General features: G+C 44.3%; 1 protein-coding gene across 3 annotated transcripts in view; it reads left to right on the top strand.

Annotated features, from left to right (window-relative positions):
* Positions 1-232: 232 nt before the first annotated feature.
* Positions 233-20,402, top strand: part of RALY (RALY heterogeneous nuclear ribonucleoprotein) — a 361,366-nt gene continuing 341,196 nt past the window's right edge. Inside the window, exon 1 of one of the 3 annotated variants that reach the window (XM_077459153.1) lies at positions 233-578. The gene's annotated coding sequence lies outside the window, so the exon portion shown is untranslated. The remainder of the gene's footprint in view (positions 579-20,402) is intronic. The other 2 variants (XM_077459151.1, XM_077459152.1) reach the window with 2 other exon arrangements.

Here is a 20,402-nt window from a genome sequence, read left to right as displayed (position 1 = left end):
AGACGCACAAATGAACTCCAGTCTTAACAGGCATACAAATAGTGTTATTTTGTCTTGATTAATCATGCACAGGCAGCTCACACAAGCAGATCCACCTCTCTCCCCCTCCTTTTCCATCTGAAGCTCAACATTATACAGCTCCAGCTATTTAATAAGGCATCAACTGGACTCTGCTATGGCTGCAGGAAAGGACAGGGGGGTCGGGAGCCAGAGGAAGGCGGTTTTTCTTGGCAATAGACCATCGCACAACTAGAGTACGACAAAGGACGTCATTATTTGCTGCTATAGTGTAGGCATAAAGGAATACGACCCTCCAAGAATGAGTATTAGTAGCGTGAAGCCTCGTCGATCAACCCGTCTCCCCCCGGTTTTGCGTAATGGTTTGATCCAGTGGGTAGTATGCAACCGCCAGTCCCTTGATGCTGTTACTTTGTATCCAGCCTGGTACGGCAGCTGATACATTGTATCTGAGCATCTGCCCGTTTTTCCACACTTACTCCTTACCTCTCCTCCTAGCTTGCTTCTATTAACTCCCTACTTCTCTTGTGACCTTTTTACCTCTGACATTTTCTTGCTCGGTGAGTACTTTTTTTCTTGTTTCCAATTCTTTATCTTTTTTTTCATTTTTTTTTTTTCATTTTTTTTTTTCAAGTCTTTCTTAAGAAAATCTGCAGCTGGTTTTGCTTTATTCTATACTCTTATCGATGTCACAACTTTGAAGGTTCTTGCAATTTTATTTGTACCTCTTAACAAAGTGTAATTTTTTTTTTTTCCTGCCGTGATCATTTTGGGAATATTTTCATATTTTTTAATGAATATTTATTTTACATGGGTTTTTTTTTCTTTTGTTTTTTTTTTTCTTTTTGTTTTGTTGTTTTTTTCCCATTGCTACTATGTTTTTTTTTTTTGTTGTTTTTTTTTTCTTTTATATTTTATTCTTGTCTGAGAAAAAAAATAATAATTTTGCCTGTTTTTGAAAATCAAGTTCTGAGGCTATATTTTATTACTGATAAATGTGGTGTATTAATATGTGTTTTTTTTTATTACTACTGATACATTTAATTTCATTTTTACTAAGGTCTATACATATGCTATTATATATGTTTATTTTTATTTTTATTTTTTATTTTTTTTAATACAAATTGATCACACTTAATGCATTGGATTAATTTACCTGTGACATACATTCAATGTCAAGAACAATGCCTAATTCTATAGATTTTTTTTTTTTTAACAAATGGCCAATATTTTAATATATACAGCTGCCTGTTTATTTGGCCTGTGCCATTCATGCTTTGTTTCTCTCTAGATTAACCTTTGGTCTATCATAAAGGCCTGCAATGCATTTGCTTAGCATTAAGTTCCAGGCCTTTCTTGTACACAGTGGGAGTGAAATCAATGATGCTATTAAAAAAAAAAAAAAGTGACAAAAGTTTTCATTAAATCTTTTATTTAAAAAAAAAAAAAATCTGTCAATACATTCCATGGAGCTATTAATGTAAATAAATCTTGCTTTTCCAAATGAAAGAGATATTTTTTCCTGTGTGCATTATTGAAATTCAGTTTATTTATTTTTTTAAATGGTGTTTGTTGAGTTGAAGGTTAAGCTGCTTGGCTTGGTTTATTTATATGGCTTCCTGTAATAATATTAATACTATTTTTTTATATAGAGTTTTTTTTTTTTGTCTATCTATGGCTATGCCTATACCGGGGCTCACAAAAAACAAGGGTAGTTGTTGCCTGTAGCAACAAGTAAATTTTGGTCAATTTTGCCATTTTGGTCAATTCTGATTGGCTGCTAAAAGCCACGCCTCTACTTTCCTGTACCTTAACTATGAAATAAGCCTTATTTTTGGTTAATATCTGCCACAGCTACCTTGAAAATAATAACTTTTATAAAGGCTAATATAAGCTATATATTATTGCTATAATGTCTTCTTTGGAAAAAATCATCTACAAGGATAAATGATTATGTTTTTTGATGGTTCTGCGTTGCCTAATATTAACCACATAAAAGGGGGCCCTTGATGTACACGCATCATTTTCAACGCACTAAATGTTTGCCTATTTTTGCGAGTCCAGTAAGCGCGGTGTGTTTCATCTTATCGATATCTGCTTCTCCGGTTGTCAGATCTTACTGGTTCCATCCCAGTGAGGAGGTAATTGGATTTATGTTGCGCTTCCCCCCCCCCCCCCCCCCCCCACGTCTGAGCACCAATTAAGAATGAGGGCGGGATATAGGAGAACGAGAAAGATGGCAGAAGATGAGCAGGAGGAACTGAAAAAGTTCACCTTGCAATATATATTTATAAGACGTAAATAGGAAGAGATGGCGAGGTTTCAACGCTTCGAAGTCTTCAGTCTGCCTTTGGAAGTTGCCTCGCAGTTGCAGGTCTGCCTTTGTTGCTGATTATTAGTCCATTCAGAGCAATTGGGTCATTTTCCCTATTCAGGGAACAAACCCTTTGAGGCAGAGATCAAAAGTATATTGCTCAGTGGCAGAAATAGGCCAAACTTTAAAGAAAAAAAAAAAACATAACCAGATAGCAACAGTGTTCATATTCATTAGCGTTTTTTTTTTCCTGAAGAACAGGGAATGGAATGAGCTGAATACTGCCAGACTGGTTTGATGTGGGATCTCTGGGTTAAAAGAATATAAATAAATATAAAAGTAGATATTTTTACATCAGCAGATTTAATTAAAATATTATCAGATGGACCTGATATGAAGGTCTTGTTTAGGCACTGTCTCCCAACTGTGCTCCTGGGTGGTCCACCCGGATTGTCACCCTGGCCTAATATGAAAGTCTTGTTTAGGCACTGTCTCCCAACTGTGCTCCTGGGTTGTCCACCCGGATTGTCACCCTGGCCTGATATGAAGGTCTTGTTTAGGCACTGTCTCCCAACTGTGCTCTTGGGTTGTCCACCCGGATTGTCACCCTGGCCTGATATGAAGGTCTTGTTTAGGCACTGTCTCCCAACTGTGCTCCTGGGTTGTCCACCCGGATTGTCACCCTGGCCTGATATGAAGGTCTTGTTTAGGCACTGTCTCCCAACTGTGCTCTTGAGTTGTCCACCCGGATTGTCACCCTGGCCTGATATGAAAGTCTTGCTTAGGCACTGTCTCCCAACTGTGCTCCTGGGTGGTCCACCCGGATTGTCACCCTGGCCTAATATGAAGGTCTTGTTTAGGCACTGTCTCCCAACTGTGCTCCTGGGTGGTCCACCCGCATTGTCACCCTGGCCTGATATGAAGGTCTTGTTTAGGCACTGTCTCCCAACTGTGCTCCTGGGTGGTCCACCCGGATTGTCACCCTGGCCTGATATGAAGTTCTTGTTTAGGCACTGTCTCCCAACTGTGCTCCTGGGTTGTCCACCCGGATTGTCACCCTGGCCTGATATGAAGGTCTTGTTTAGGCACTGTCTCCCAACTGTGCTCCTGGGTTGTCCACCCGGATTGTCACCCTGGCCTGATATGAAGGTCTTGTTTAGGCACTGTCTCCCAACTGTGCTCTTGAGTTGTCCACCCGGATTGTCACCCTGGCCTGATATGAAAGTCTTGCTTAGGCACTGTCTCCCAACTGTGCTCCTGGGTGGTCCACCCGGATTGTCACCCTGGCCTAATATGAAGGTCTTGTTTAGGCACTGTCTCCCAACTGTGCTCCTGGGTGGTCCACCCGCATTGTCACCCTGGCCTGATATGAAGGTCTTGTTTAGGCACTGTCTCCCAACTGTGCTCCTGGGTGGTCCACCCGGATTGTCACCCTGGCCTGATATGAAGTTCTTGTTTAGGCACTGTCTCCCAACTGTGCTCCTGGGTTGTCCACCCGGATTGTCACCCTGGCCTGATATGAAGGTCTTGTTTAGGCACTGTCTCCCAACGGTGCTCCTGGGTTGTCCACCCAGATTGTCACTCTCGCCTGATATGAAGGTCTTGTTTAGGCACTGTCTCTCAACGGTGCTGCTGGGTTGTCCACCCGTATTGTCACCCTGGCTCATGGGCTTCTGACACATTATGCAGGCATGGTCCACTGTTGTCACGATCTGAGAAATGCCATGCAGCAGCCCTAGAGTACATGCAGGCAGAAGTGGCTGCAAAGGAGCTTCAGGAGCCAAACAGCACCACGAAGCTTTAAATGTTAAAGTGGGTGTAAACTTTTACATACACTATTTTACCAAAAGTATTCAATGCCTGTGTTTACACGCACATGAACTTTAATGGCCTCCCAGTCTTAGTCTGTAGGGTTCAATATTGAGTTGGCCCACCCTTTGCAGCTATAAGAGTGGGAAGGCTGTCCACAAGGTTTAGGAGTGTGTCTATGGGAATGTTTGACCATTCCTCCAGAAGCACATTTGTGAGGTCATGCACTGATGTTGGGCGAGAAGACAATACATAGTGCTTTTAGAAAACAAAAGGGGAGATTTACTAAAACTGGAGTACTCAGAATCTGGTGCAGCTGTGTATGGTAGCCAATCAGGTTCTAACTTCAGCTTGTTCAATTAAGCTTTGACAATACAACCTGGAAGCTGATTGGTTTCTATGAAGAGCTACACCAGAGCTTGCATGCTCTAGTTTTAGTAAATCCCCCCATATAGTGTTTACGTCTTCTTTCAAAAGATGTCTGTTAAAGAGCAAAATACCTGCGTGAGAACCCTCAGTTAGAAACTGCCATCTGGGGATTTATGCTATTTCTGGGGCAGTAAAACTATACCTATTCATATCACTACAGCGGAATTAAACCTAGAAATGGTAACTTCCATTTGAGTAGAGTTGCAAGATATTTTATAGAAACTAGTCTTACACTGGGTAATATCCCCCAAAAATACCCCAAAAGCAGCCAATGGGGGCTATTTACTAAAGGCAAATCCACTTTGCACTACTAGTGCAAACTACAAGTGCAAAGGTCACTTGAAATTGCACTGAAAGTGCATTTGGAAGTGCAGTCGCTGTAGATCCGAGGGGGACATGCAAGGAAAATAAAAAACAGCATTTTAGCTTGCACTTAATTGGATAATAAACCAGCAGAGCTTCCCCTCATTTCAGATATACCCCTCAGATTTACACAGACTGCACTTCCAAGTGCACTTTCATTGCAATTTCAAGTGACCGTCGAACTTGCAGTTTGCACTTGTAGTGCAAAGTAGATTTGCCTTTTGTAAATAACCCCCAATGCATGGTTCTTTTTTCTATTTCTATGGATGGATTCTCAACCAATGCACTTTCAGTAATGCGTGTCAAAGCCAGTGATTTACTTATGATTATACTGTTGTATTACTACAACTCATGCAATGCATGTTAACTAAATGGGGTTGATTTACTAAAGGCAAAGGGTCTGTGCACTTTGCATTTACACTTTGCTCCAGAGCTTAGTCAATAAGGGGAAGCTCTACTGACTTCCATCATCAAATCATGTGCCAGCAAAAATGCTATTTTCTTTTTTCCTTGCATGTGATTGGGTATCCATGGCAATTTTAAGCTTCACCTTATTTACTAAGCTTTAGAGCAACTGCACTTGCATAGCATATGCAAAGCACTCAGTCTATTCTCCCTTTATTTAAATCAACCCCTATGTATATACGTGTTAGGATTCATTGTCATTCATTTAGAATGGAACCCCATACACTATTTGGCAAAAGTTTGTGGGCACCCATTCATCACAACTACCAATAAGGCCAAAGGTATACAGACATACCTTCAAATGACTGAGTTCAGGGGTTTCCAGTGAAGGTTATTGTAAATGCTACAGCATACAAAGACATTTTAAACAATTGAGCGCTTACAACTTTGGTGCAACAGTTTGGTGAAGGGCCTTTTCTGTTCTTGCATGACTGTCCAGGTCAATATAGTTATTTTGTGTTGAGTTTATTCCAGATTAAGGATCTCCAAACGTCAACCAATGAGCCAAACTACTGCCCAGGGCCGTTTTTAAGGGAGGGCAAAAGGGGCAGCTGCCCTGGGCCCTGTCATTGTTGTGGGGCCCAAAGCAGCTGCCTCATACTTGCCAACTATCCTGGTTTAAATTCCCTTGTCCCTTGAGGTTTTAGTCCTGTGCTGTGTCCCGATATCTCAGTGTGAAGTGCTGCTACTAATGCTGCCCAGCTCTGCCCTATTGTGTACAGATGACTCACCGGCAGACCCTGTGTTTACATGTAAATTACCAGAATTCATATTTAAATAGCACGGACGGCGGCATTGACATGCTCCCCTGAGGTCATATCCACAGTAGTCTCTAGCAACCAATCAACAAGCAGAAATAATGTGATGTAACCTGTAGAAACTAATCAGTGAGCCGTAATGTGTGGTGCAACCTCTAGCAACCAGTCAGTGAGTGGTACACTCACACTGGTACTGATACGCTGTAACCTCTGGCAACCAATCGCAATAGCTGCCTGATCTGATTCAGTAAACTGATTTTGAGTCTAGCTGCTATTTATTGTATGTCTCAGAGCAGGTGGAGAGCAAAACTGCATGGGGGGGGGCCCAAGAAAAGTTTTGCCCAGGGTCCAATCAATATTAAAGATGGCCCTGCTACTGCCCATGGGCCAAACTCAGCCTGCAGCTAAAGTCAGTGGTGTATCATCACTATGGGACCACTATGTCCTCACGCAGATCTCACTTCAGGTCAGCAGAGGTCTGCCTCTATTTTTCCTTAGTTTCTGTCTCAGGTTCCCCCTGCTGTGCTGTCATTATACCTTCCATTAGTTGTTAGTACCACCAGCATTCTAGCAAGCAATCACATGAATTTACAGGATGATGGAATGTAGCCCATCCAGACCTGCTCTACCTCCTGGCTCCCACCTTGTAGGAACAGCAATGCTCCTGACTCTATGGGGTTGATTTACTAAAGGAAAATCCACTTTGCATGACAAGTGCACTTGGAAGTGCAATCGCTGTAGATCTGAGGGGTAGATCTGAAATTAAGGGAAGCTCTGCTGATGTTATCATCCAATCATGTACAAGCAAAAATAATTTTTTCTATTTTCCTTGCATGTCCCCCTCGGATCTACAGCAAGTACACTTCCAAGTGCACTTGCAGTGCTAAAGCCAGTGCTAAAGCCATGCTGCAAATGTAAGGTGAGGGCAGCCTCTGATAGGGACCTGATGTAAAGGGGGACTCTGGGGTAGATTTATTAGAGGCAAAAAGACTGTGCACTGTGCAAATGCAGTTGCACCAGAGTTTAGTAAGCGGGATGAAACTCTGCTGACTTCCCTCATCCAATCATGTAAAAATCAAAAATGCTGTTTTTTATGTTCCTTGCATATCATTGGGTATTTTTTGAAGAGTGAAGCTTTACCTCGTTTACTAAGCTCTGGAGCAACGGCACTTGCAAAGTACACAATTATTTGCCTTTTGTAAATCCACCCCTCTGTTTAGGACCAGAATGTAAGGCAGGACTTGGATTGGGACCCTGGTGTAAGGAAGTACTCTGATGGGGATCCTGGTGTAAGGAAGCACTCTGATGGGGATCCTGGTGTAAGGGGGGACTCTGACAATGACCCTGATGTAACAGTGACTCTGATGGGGATCCTAAAATAAGAAGGAAGGACTCTAATGGGGACCCTGATGTATTGGGGGACATCGTTAAGGACCCTGATGTAAGGGAGAACTCTGATGGGGATTTTTATGTAAAGAGGACCCTGATGTAAGGCAGAACTCTGATGGGGATTTTTATGTAAAGAGGACCCTGATGTAAGGGTGGACTTTGCTAGGAACCCTGATGTAAGGGTGGCTTCTCATAGGGACCCCGATGTAAGGGTGAACTCTGATGAAAGGGGGGATTCTGAGTCAGACCCTGATGTAAAGGAGACTCTGTTAAGAAATCAGCATACTGATTTTATATTTTCTTTACTTTTATTAATGGCTCTTGTTTATTTGGAATGTTCTTACTGATTTACTGAAGTTCTTTCTCTGTTGTTCTGAATCATATCAGCTGATTAAAAAAAAGCTCAAAGTAAAACGTATTCAATGATTTCAATTTTGTCCATTCATTTATAAAAACATTTTTTGCCCATGGATATTTGTAAAATAAACAACGTGGCCCTCCAACTGAAATGTTTGGAAACCCCTGGTGTAGAGCAGTGTTTCTCAACTCCAGTCCTCAAGGCACCCCAACAGGTCATGTTTTCAGGATTTCCCTCAGATGAAACAGCTGTGGTAATTACTAAGGCAGTGAAACTGATCAAATAACCTCTTCAAAGTAATGGAAAAGCTGAAAACAAGACCTGTTGGGGTGCCTTGAGGACTGGAGTTGAGAAACACTGGTGTAGAGGAACTCAAGCGTCCTACACAGAGCTAGGAGGACCTAAACCCTACTGAATGGAATGAATTGGAATGCTGATCGCCTACCTGACCTCACAAATCTTTTCAGCTCTTTTCAGAGCACAAATTTTGATAGACATGATGCAAAATCATTTGGGCCTTCCTAGAAAAATGGAGGTTGTTACGGTCACAAAGGGGGTCCAACTCTATACTAGGTTTCCACAAACTTTTGGCCAAATAGTATATATAGTATCAACCATAAACTATATAACCATGTGAAAGCCCTCGCTAGAAAGGACAGCTGCTGTCACCAATCAACAAGCAGAAATAATGTGATGTAACCTGTAGAAACTAATCAGTGAGCCGTAATGTGTGGTGCAACCTCTAGCAACCAGTCAGTGAGTGGTACACTCACACTGGTACTGATACGCTGTAACCTCTGGCAACCAATCGCAATAGCTGCCTGATCTGATTCAGTAAACTGATTTTGAGTCTAGCTGCTATTTATTGTATGTCTCAGAGCAGGTGGAGAGCAAAACTGCATGGGGGGGGGCCCAAGAAAAGTTTTGCCCAGGGTCCAATCAATATTAAAGATGGCCCTGCTACTGCCCATGGGCCAAACTCAGCCTGCAGCTAAAGTCAGTGGTGTATCATCACTATGGGACCACTATGTCCTCACGCAGATCTCACTTCAGGTCAGCAGAGGTCTGCCTCTATTTTTCCTTAGTTTCTGTCTCAGGTTCCCCCTGCTGTGCTGTCATTATACCTTCCATTAGTTGTTAGTACCACCAGCATTCTAGCAAGCAATCACATGAATTTACAGGATGATGGAATGTAGCCCATCCAGACCTGCTCTACCTCCTGGCTCCCACCTTGTAGGAACAGCAATGCTCCTGACTCTATGGGGTTGATTTACTAAAGGAAAATCCACTTTGCATGACAAGTGCACTTGGAAGTGCAATCGCTGTAGATCTGAGGGGTAGATCTGAAATTAAGGGAAGCTCTGCTGATGTTATCATCCAATCATGTACAAGCAAAAATAATTTTTTCTATTTTCCTTGCATGTCCCCCTCGGATCTACAGCAAGTACACTTCCAAGTGCACTTGCAGTGCTAAAGCCAGTGCTAAAGCCATGCTGCAAATGTAAGGTGAGGGCAGCCTCTGATAGGGACCTGATGTAAAGGGGGACTCTGGGGTAGATTTATTAGAGGCAAAAAGACTGTGCACTGTGCAAATGCAGTTGCACCAGAGTTTAGTAAGCGGGATGAAACTCTGCTGACTTCCCTCATCCAATCATGTAAAAATCAAAAATGCTGTTTTTTATGTTCCTTGCATATCATTGGGTATTTTTTGAAGAGTGAAGCTTTACCTCGTTTACTAAGCTCTGGAGCAACGGCACTTGCAAAGTACACAATTATTTGCCTTTTGTAAATCCACCCCTCTGTTTAGGACCAGAATGTAAGGCAGGACTTGGATTGGGACCCTGGTGTAAGGAAGTACTCTGATGGGGATCCTGGTGTAAGGAAGCACTCTGATGGGGATCCTGGTGTAAGGGGGGACTCTGACAATGACCCTGATGTAACAGTGACTCTGATGGGGATCCTAAAATAAGAAGGAAGGACTCTAATGGGGACCCTGATGTATTGGGGGACATCGTTAAGGACCCTGATGTAAGGGAGAACTCTGATGGGGATTTTTATGTAAAGAGGACCCTGATGTAAGGCAGAACTCTGATGGGGATTTTTATGTAAAGAGGACCCTGATGTAAGGGTGGACTTTGCTAGGAACCCTGATGTAAGGGTGGCTTCTCATAGGGACCCCGATGTAAGGGTGAACTCTGATGAAAGGGGGGATTCTGAGTCAGACCCTGATGTAAAGGAGACTCTGTTAAGAAATCAGCATACTGATTTTATATTTTCTTTACTTTTATTAATGGCTCTTGTTTATTTGGAATGTTCTTACTGATTTACTGAAGTTCTTTCTCTGTTGTTCTGAATCATATCAGCTGATTAAAAAAAAGCTCAAAGTAAAACGTATTCAATGATTTCAATTTTGTCCATTCATTTATAAAAACATTTTTTGCCCATGGATATTTGTAAAATAAACAACGTGGCCCTCCAACTGAAATGTTTGGAAACCCCTGGTGTAGAGCAGTGTTTCTCAACTCCAGTCCTCAAGGCACCCCAACAGGTCATGTTTTCAGGATTTCCCTCAGATGAAACAGCTGTGGTAATTACTAAGGCAGTGAAACTGATCAAATAACCTCTTCAAAGTAATGGAAAAGCTGAAAACAAGACCTGTTGGGGTGCCTTGAGGACTGGAGTTGAGAAACACTGGTGTAGAGGAACTCAAGCGTCCTACACAGAGCTAGGAGGACCTAAACCCTACTGAATGGAATGAATTGGAATGCTGATCGCCTACCTGACCTCACAAATCTTTTCAGCTCTTTTCAGAGCACAAATTTTGATAGACATGATGCAAAATCATTTGGGCCTTCCTAGAAAAATGGAGGTTGTTACGGTCACAAAGGGGGTCCAACTCTATACTAGGTTTCCACAAACTTTTGGCCAAATAGTATATATAGTATCAACCATAAACTATATAACCATGTGAAAGCCCTCGCTAGAAAGGACAGCTGCTGTCAGCAGATACAAACCTGCTCCATATAATTCATACTAAGTGCAGCACTTATCACAGTCACATAAAAATTTGAACACAATAAAATACAAATCCAATCCTTTCAAAAGAAAATCCATGCATGAGTGATGAAATACAATAAAGATATAAAAAAAGTCCACAAATGTGAAAGAAAAAGAAGCGCTTCCCGCGATCAAAAGCCAGAAGACACAGTTCCAAAATAGCTCCAAAGATGAAGGCAGGAAAACTCTCCAGACATCCAGTGAAAGTAAATGTGGCAGCTTACCAGAGATTCCACTCTCAATACATGGGGACTTGGTTCATAACCTCTGGATTGGCCTACAGTGGCAGCCAATGCATAGCCTGCATGGTGTCTGCTCCTGCCACCTCTTCCTACTCCCTATGGAAGCTTGGCTGAGGAGCTTCCATAGGGAGTAGGAACAGACGGCAGGAGCTGACACCATGGAGGCTATGCACTGGCTGCCACCGGAGGCAAATCCTGAGGTTATGAACCAGGTACCCATGTATCGAGAGTGGAGCTTCCATAGGGAGTAGGAACAGACGGCAGGAGCTGACACCATGGAGGCTATGCACTGGCTGCCACCGGAGGCAAATCCTGAGGTTATGAACCAGGTACCCATGTATCGAGAGTGGAGCTTCCATAGGGAGTAGGAACAGACGGCAGGAGCTGACGCCATGGAGGCTATGCACTGGCTGCCACCGGAGGCAAATCCTGAGGTTATGAACCTGGTACCCATGTATTAAGTGTGGAGTCGAGAGGCCGAGGGCTGTCATTTCAATCATTGTGGATCCCCTAAAGTGCTTCTGGCTTTTCATTCATTTGAAAGCCAATAATCTCTGGTAAACAGCCACCTTCACTTTTTACTGGTAGTCTGGAAAGTTTGTATGCCTTCTTTTTTGGAGCAATTTTGGAACTGTGTCTTCTGGCTTTTGGCCGTGGGAAGCACTTATTTTTTGCACATTTGTAAACTTTCCTTATATCTATATATCATCACTCATGCATGGATTTTTTTGAAAGGATTGGATTTATATATTTTTTGTATTCATATTTTTATGTGTTTGTAAAGAGTGCTGCACTTAATAGGAACTATACCATTTACCAATGCATCCAATCAGTGCCGGTCATCCAGCGCCCAGGGCAAAGATGCCAATCTGCGCCCCCCCTTTCCTTTAGGGTTAGGGTCAGGGTGCCCCCTACCCCTGCAATAAACGATTGCGCCAGGGGCAGCCCCCCCTCCTGCCCACCCCTTGTCCCAGCCCTGCATCCAAGTGAATGGACTTCCTTAATGCAACATGCAATGACACCCAAAGGAAAAATTCCCGTGTCTAGGTGTAAAAAGAGCCTAAATCTTTCGTAAAAGGAGAACTCCAGCAAAAAAAACATTTTACTTAGGACAGAGTGAGAAAGAACTTATTTCTTTGGTGCCATAATGGTGTTTTCACTCACTCTCTTGATGCTCCGGCAGTCTTCCCTGTTGGAGATATTTCTCAGCACTTTCTGTCCTAGGGATACTATAGAAAATAAAAGAAGCCTCCTTAAAGTGGACATAGACAACCATAAAAATATGACAGAAATTCTAAATTCTCCCCACAAGATCCAAAATAATAATAATTAAAAAAAAGGTTATGGCTGAAGCTCAGTGGAGACCAGATAATGTGGCAGCTGTTCGATGTTTTTTCCTGTATCCGTAGATGTGACCCCAGCTGTTGCTGTCCAGATGTGCCCCATGGCTTTTGTCAGACCACATAAGGAATTTTAAAGTTATATTTTACCGTTATGGCCGCAAAAGTTCACAGACCAGCCAGTAAAATTTTCTGTTCTTTTGAACTTGATATTTCTATTGTCTTGGAATCAGCCAAGAGACATGAAAGTTCAGTGGGACTTGACCTTCTAAAACAGGGATACTGAATTCAAAAATTCACGGGGAGGGGGGGCGGTCAGAAATATTTTCTTCCAGCGGAGGACCGAATGTCATATTGGTGCTATGACTCCACTTGATATCCTCCACTTCACAGCTTCCCATCATAGCGCCCCCCCCCCCCCCCACCACCACCACCACACACATGCACACACATGCACACACCTTTACGACCCACACTCACATCATACTGTGTGCTTTTTTTCTTTCAACTTCATTTAAATGTCAAAATACACTTCATTAATTTTTATGCACCACAGCTCAGTTGTGGTGCATAGAAATAGTATGCATTTTGCACCACACTGCTCAGCACGCAAGGACGCTGTTGCAGTGTGAACAGGACACATAGAAAACAATTGTTTTCCATTGCCCTTGCAGAGATTTGTTTTTTGCAGTGCAGAAATCTCAGACCCCCTTTTACATCAATGTCCTCAGTCCGCCCTTTACATCACAGACCCCCTTTTATATCAGTGTCCTTAGCCTCCCCCCCTTCACGTCACATCCCCCCCTGCCTCATCACACACACCCCATCACAGATCCCCCCATTACAGACTGACCCATCACAGACTGACCCACCATCACAGACTGACCTGACCCATCACAGACTGACCCGCCATCACAGACTGACCTGACCCATCACAGACTTACCCACCATCACAGACTGACCTGACCCATCACAGACCCCCCATCACAGACTAACCCATCACAGACCCTCCCATCACAGACTGACCCCCCCCCCAAATCACAGACCCCTCATTACAGACTAACCCCCATCTCAGACCCCCCCATCACAGACTGACTTGACCCATCCCAGACTGCCCCCCCATCACAGACTGACCCCACCCATCACAGACCCTCCATCACAGACTGACTCTCATCACAGACCCCCATCATAAACTGGTCCTAACCCATCACAGACTCCCATTACAGACTGACCCCCCAAATTACAGACCCCCCAACACAGACTGACACACCAAATCACAAACTTCCCATCACACACTCTCATCACAGACTGACCCCCCCCCAAATCACAGACACCCATCACAGACTGATTCCCCCAATCACAGATGGACCCCCCCCAATCACAGAGTGAACCACCCACAATCACAGACCCTCCAATCAAAGACTGACCCCCCAAATCACAGACCCCCAATCACAGACTGACCCCCATCACAGACTGCCCCCCCATCCCAGTCCTCTCTCGATATCAAACCCCTATCCTTTACAGCACAGCACCCCCCCCCCCCCCCCACAGGACCCTACCTTTTAAAACACAAGACATGAAGTGTGGCCGCTCTGGACAACAGGCGGGACTTTTCACGTTAAAAGTGATTGATTTATTGCTGGTACCGCCCCGCTGCCTAGCAACCAATCATCCAGTTCTTAACTTAAAAAGCCCCACCCTCTATCCAGAGCAGCGGCTCTAAAATGTAAAGATTTTCATTTACGCATTAAATAAATTCAAAGAGGCTTGGGATATGATAGCATTTAACCTACTGGTAAAAGATTAAACAAAACCCTCCTATCCTTTACAGCCAAGGAAGCTGCCATCTTAGCCTTCGATTGATCACTAGTTACCGTGCTGCTTCACATGTGTTTAGCCATGACACCAGCCATTTGATTGCTTGACAATTCGACTGGGAGCACAGACAGCTTTGACAGTTATTATTTATGGCGTATCTTGTTTTGGTAAACAGATAAATCAATAGGTTTAGCTATCAATAGGTTTAGCTAATATAAAATTATCCCATGCAGTTGGGCTGTACCCATACTGCATGGGTTAGTTCCGTGTTTTTGCATTGAGGAACAACAACAAAAAGATTTGCTTACCAGATCCTCAGCTTCTCCCCACAGCTAGACTGGTTCCCTCACCGTCTGCACCCCCACACTCCACTGGTCTAGGGTCTTGACATCATCAAATAGTCCTGCTCTGGACAGGAGGACATCAAGGAGAACAGTCCACTGTTGAATCGTGGGGGGAGTACCACCTGCCGATGGGGTGAGGAGGATCAGGTAATTAGAAGTCTTTCTTCTCTCCCCTGGACAAAATGAGCAATTAAATCTTACATTGCAGGCACAGCCCCTCTGAAAGGGATCATTTCTATTGTGCCTAGAGTTGGCCTTGAAGTGAAGCCTCTGCAGCTTAAATAGAGCTTGGCATAAGCAACGTTATTGCACTTTAAAGAATATGTCTACCTAAAATGAATCTTTTAGTTTTGGTTGGAAAGCAATAAATGGTCTTGATTAAGAAATAATGGGAAATGGTAATTTAAATCATAAAAAAAAAAAATGGAAACTATAGTATTTGTTAGCCATTTATTAAAAGTAAAGAAAATAATACAGGTGGGCAATTCAATCAATCAGTTTTATTCCTTCTAAGCCCACGTACACACGGTCGGAGATTTTGCCAACCAAATCCGTCGGATTTTGCCCGTCGGATTTAGTCCGATGGATTGTGTCTGAAACTGTTGCATACACACGGTCGGGCCAAGTTGGCGAAAAATCCGATCTTTCAGAACGTGATGACGTAATTTCCTTACGATGGGACTACATTCAGGCTAGTAGCCAATAGCTTTGATGTAGGAATTTGATCTGAGCATGCGTGGCACTTGGTCCGATGAAAATGCTCTACACATGATCGGATTAGGTCCGTCCGGCCCAGTTGGTCGGGAAATATTTCCAACATGTTGGAAAATTGGGTCGGACGGAGATTCGGACGGAATCAGTCTGATGCATACCACACACAGTCGGATTATCTGATGACACGGTCCGATAAGACTCATTCCGACAGATTCTCCGACCGTGTGTACAAGGGCTAACATATTCTATGGAGAAAGCATCCAATACCTACAGTAGAATCTAAGCACAATTTAAAAGGTGTCTCCATCTGTAATTGATATCATTTGGGGACCCTGTCATTCAGAGATCTAAGCTCCACCCATCTATTTCAATCTCTGTAAGATTTCTTATGCCGCGTCCACACGGTCGGATTTTCCGACGGGAAATGGTTGTGAGCTTGTTGGCTGAAAGTCCGACTGTGTGTATTCTCCATCAAACATTTGTTGGCAGACTTTCCGCCAACAAACTTTGTTGTCGGAATTTCTGATCGTGTCTACACAAGTCCGTCGCACATAAGTTCACGCATGCTCGGAATCAAGCAGAAGGTGCCGCACTATCTATTGAACGTCCTTTTTCTCGGCTCGTCTTATACGTCACCACGTTCCCACATTCGTAATTGTTGGCCAACATTTGTGTGACCGTGTGTATGCAAGACAAGTTGGAGCCAACAACCTTCGAACAAAAATCAACAGTTTAGTTGCCAGAAAGTCTGATCGTGTGTATGCGGCATAACACTCTTTGTTGGATATTTCTTCTGTGCATTATGAAGAATGCCGCAAGAAAAGTAGACTCCATACCCATAGAGCTAGGAAATCCACTGGGGGAATCCTGCTGTTGGAGGCCACAAGAAATAGAAGACAGCAGGAGAATCAGACAACCATTGCCTACCCATAACATATGTTTCTTCTTTTTGGGGAGGCTTTATTGCTTTAAAAAATAAAGTTATGTTTTTCAAATTAGTAATAATTACCAATGTAATGTTGAATAGAAAAGTTGATGCCACATGCTGGGATGCAGAAGCTGGCACAGTTGTACCGAGGCACTACACAGTGCGGAGCGGTTGTTCCTGACATACTAATTATAGATGTTTATTGTAGCAGCGATATTTAAATTATTTATTTCAACGTGAAGCCCACATGTTTGTGTGTGCTTTATTAATACCGTGTTTACCAGACTGATTTCGAGCTGAACGAGCATATGACAAATATGTCCTTCACATGTGCCAAAACCTGACCTTCATAATAATAGTGAAGAGAAAGAGGAGGGGAGCTGTCTCTGCGTTACCAAATAGAGCTTCAGAGATAAACTTAGATTGCTGTGAAACGCTTCTATAAACGCAACGGTTCATGCGTCGTTGGTTTAATAAATGATTGAAGTGTATGCAAACCCTTAGATGGAACTTATATTTTTCTGTTGGGTTTGTTAAATATACAACTGAAAGCATTTTATTCTATCTTTCCAAGAAGTGCAAACTATATATCAGTTTCATTGTTCCTAAGGCAGGCCATAGATGGTGCGGTTTTTTTTCCATCAATCACAGGTTGCAGGAAAGAAGATCCCTCGATTCCCCCATCAACACAGTCAGTATTGATGGGGGAATTCCTTCCCTTGGAGCTATTGTGTTCTTCCAGCGGGGGGGAGCTGATCCTGCTGGGAGAGCGCAGTGATTAATGCTAGCAGCTGTAGCCAAAAAACGGATATACTAGTTCAGCTGTGGCCAGTCTATAAGGGGCGCAGGGGCACCACCCCCCTAATTTGCATGCGGGGCGCCAGAATCATAGGTTTCTATGAGTTTTTTTTTGGAAGCACATGATTAGAGCCTGAGGCTCTAATTGGCGTCAAAAAGGTTGGGATCAGGGCGCAGAGCACTTCGCCCCTGTCCCACCCACTTGTGACATTAGCAAATCAATATTTACTCCTCCAACAGCTACTCCTCCAAATCAATCAGGGCAGGAGGTGGATCTTAAGACTGGAGTGTCCAGGAGGAGAAGCTGGGTAAGCCACAACCATGGATGGGGTGAGTTAGGACCTGGTAGGTAAATTGTGCACCAGCCGCCACTGTGCTGGTTTTACCCACGTTAGTTGATGGTACATTCAGTCCATAGGCGTGTGCAGGGGGTGTGCCTGGGTAATAACTATTTGCAGTTCCGATTCCTCCTACTGTCCACCCCCTCTTGTTGCTCCCCAAAATTGAGCACCAGCCACCACTGTGCTGGTTGTACCCACGTCAGTTGATGGTACATTCAGCCCATAGGCATGTGCAGGGGGTGTGCCTCAGCAATCACTATGTGCAGTGCCGATTCCTCCTACTGCCCACCCCCCCCCCCCCACCCCACAGTTCTGCTGGATTCCCCTCTGTCCTCTCCCCCTGGCTAATGCGGGGGATGTTTTAGTACGGGGATCGGGGCAAGGGCCTAGTAAATTTACCGGTTACTTCTTTTGCTAAATGAACACACTTGCCCACTGTTTCCATATATAACTGAAGCATAGTAAACTGTGTTTACTATGATTCAGTTTGTGATTGAACAAGAAGCCACTCAGCACAGAGCACTTCCCATTTATTCACTGGCCCGTGTAGCTGAGGCTGCAGAGAAAGGCATGTGTGTTTGAGCTTTGGGGTGCATACCCTAATGCAATAGTCTGCACACACCTATGATTCAGCCTGCCCATAGATGGTTCAAATAGCGGCCAGTCTTTGCTAAACCGGTTGAGATTTGAACCATCTGTGGCCGGCCTTAACTCTCTCTGTGGGCAGCAGAACACCTACCCTTTTGTTATGAAGGTGAGCAGAAGAGGGCTGTTCTTTAGCATTTTCCTAGAAAGACAATGCTGCTTCTGCACTAATACAATATGATGAGTGAGAGTGAAATGTGTCATGGCAGGAACACCAGGTCACAATTAAAGAAAACTCCTCCCCTCCTTGCTCCATGGCCTGCTGGGTTCACATCACAAATCCCAGGAGGCTTTAATACTATCTCCCCCTGTTGGCAGATCTCACTCATGACTGTGAGTGATCAGGAAGCCAAAGCCAGCTCCCGAATCCACGATGTTGACACAGGAACAAAAACAGTGCTAAAGACTTAGGCCCCATGTACACGGGACGCTGCTAAACGTACGTTCAGAGGCAGTTGGATGCTTTTTTCAACTTTCCCTGAACTCATTCAATGTTATCCTATGTGACCATGTACACAGTCTTGTTAATTGCCGTTTGTAGGCAGTTGTGGGTTCAGACGTCGAAGTTTCCGACGTTTCAGACGCCAAACTCATCTAAACCTGTCTAAACGCCGCAACCCGTATAGTTTATATAGGCGTTTATAGGCGTTTTAAGTTTTTGCTCATTTAAAAAAATATATATATATATTTTTTTAGAAACGCTTCCAAACGCAAACGCCGCTAAATGCGGTATGTAAATGTGGCAAAACAAACGTTTGAAATGCGGGTTACTATCTGTCAAGTTAAATAGTTCAGGAGAGGTAGTAAAAGCGTCCCGTGTACATGGGGCCTTAAGGTTGTAGAAGGACAGCACTGCATACCTCCCAAAATTTTGAGATGGGAATGTGGGACACCTACTGGCAAATGTATGTAGGCATAGGACATGCCCCCTACCACACCACCTTAACCACTTGGGTACCGCGCTATTGCAAAATGACGGCAATAGCGCGGACCCACATTTCCGGGACTACGTCTATTGACGTCATCCCGGATACGAGCGGCCTGCGCGCCCCCTGAGGGGCGCGCGCGGCGCGCTCTGTGATCGGCGAGTCCGTGAGACTCGCCTGATCACCGATCCGTGTAAGGGGTCGATCCCGACCCCTTATCACGTGATCAGCTGTCAGCCAATGACAGCTGATCATGTGATAAAACGGAGCCGGTAATCGGCTAGTATTCCTCCTCGCGCTGACAGCGCGAGGAGAAAAAAAAAAAGCCGATCGCCGGCGGCCGTGTTCGGGACATCAGTCCCGATCACGGCCAGCAATTTAAGCGGACACCTGCCCCCTGCCAGTGCCCACCTGCCACCCGCAGTGCCATCCTGAAATAAAGTAAGTGCCCCCCTGTCAGTGCCACCCAGCAGTGCCCATAGTGCCCACAGTGCCACCCAGCAGTGCCCACAGTGCCACCCAGCAGTGCCCACAGTGCCACCCACAGTGCCACCCAGCAGTGCCACCCACAGTGCCACCCAAAATCTGCCTCAAAGGTGCTGCACCCCAGTGCCGCCCATCAGTGCCCAGCAGTGCCGCCCATCAGTGCCCAGCAGTGCCGCCCATCAGTGCCCAGCAGTGCCACCTATCAGAGCCACCTATCAGTGCCACCTATCAGTGCCCATCAGTCCCATCTATCTGTGGTACCTATCAGTGCCCATCCGTGCCACCCATCCGTGCCACTTATCCGTGCCACCCATCCGTGCCATCTTATCTGTGCCCATCTTTGCCCATCAGAGCCGCCTTATCTGTGCCCATCGGTGCCGCCTTATCTGTGCCTATTAGTGCCGCCTTAACTATGCCTATCAGTGCCCACCAGTGCAGCCTATCAGTGCCCACCAATGCAGCCCATCAGTGCCCACCAATGCAGCCCATCAGTGCCCACCAATGCAGCCTATCAGTGCCGCCTAATCAGCGCACTTCAATGAAGGAGAAAAATGACCCGTTTGCAAAATTTTATAACAAACTATTAAAACATGATTTTTTTTTTTTTGCATCTTTTTTTGTTTGTTTAGCAAAAAATAAAACTCCGAGCTGTAACTAAATACCACCAAAAGAAAGCTCTATTTGTGGGAAAAAAATGATAAAAATTTCATTTGGGTACAGTGTTGTATGCCCGCGCAATTGTCATTCAAAGTGCATCAGCGCTGAAAGCTGAAAATTGGTCTGGGACTGAGGGGGGTTTAAGTGCCCAGTAAGCAAGTGGTTAAAGGAGAATTAACAAAAAAAAAAGGCTAATTAAATCC

This window comes from Lithobates pipiens, unplaced genomic scaffold (assembly GCF_037356315.1).
Source record: "Lithobates pipiens isolate NorthernLeopardFrog02 unplaced genomic scaffold, aLitPip1_a1.2 Scaffold_28, whole genome shotgun sequence".
Taxonomy (NCBI): domain Eukaryota; kingdom Metazoa; phylum Chordata; class Amphibia; order Anura; family Ranidae; genus Lithobates; species Lithobates pipiens.
Note: the sequence above shows the minus strand (reverse complement) of the source record. Positions and strands in the feature narration are given on the sequence as shown.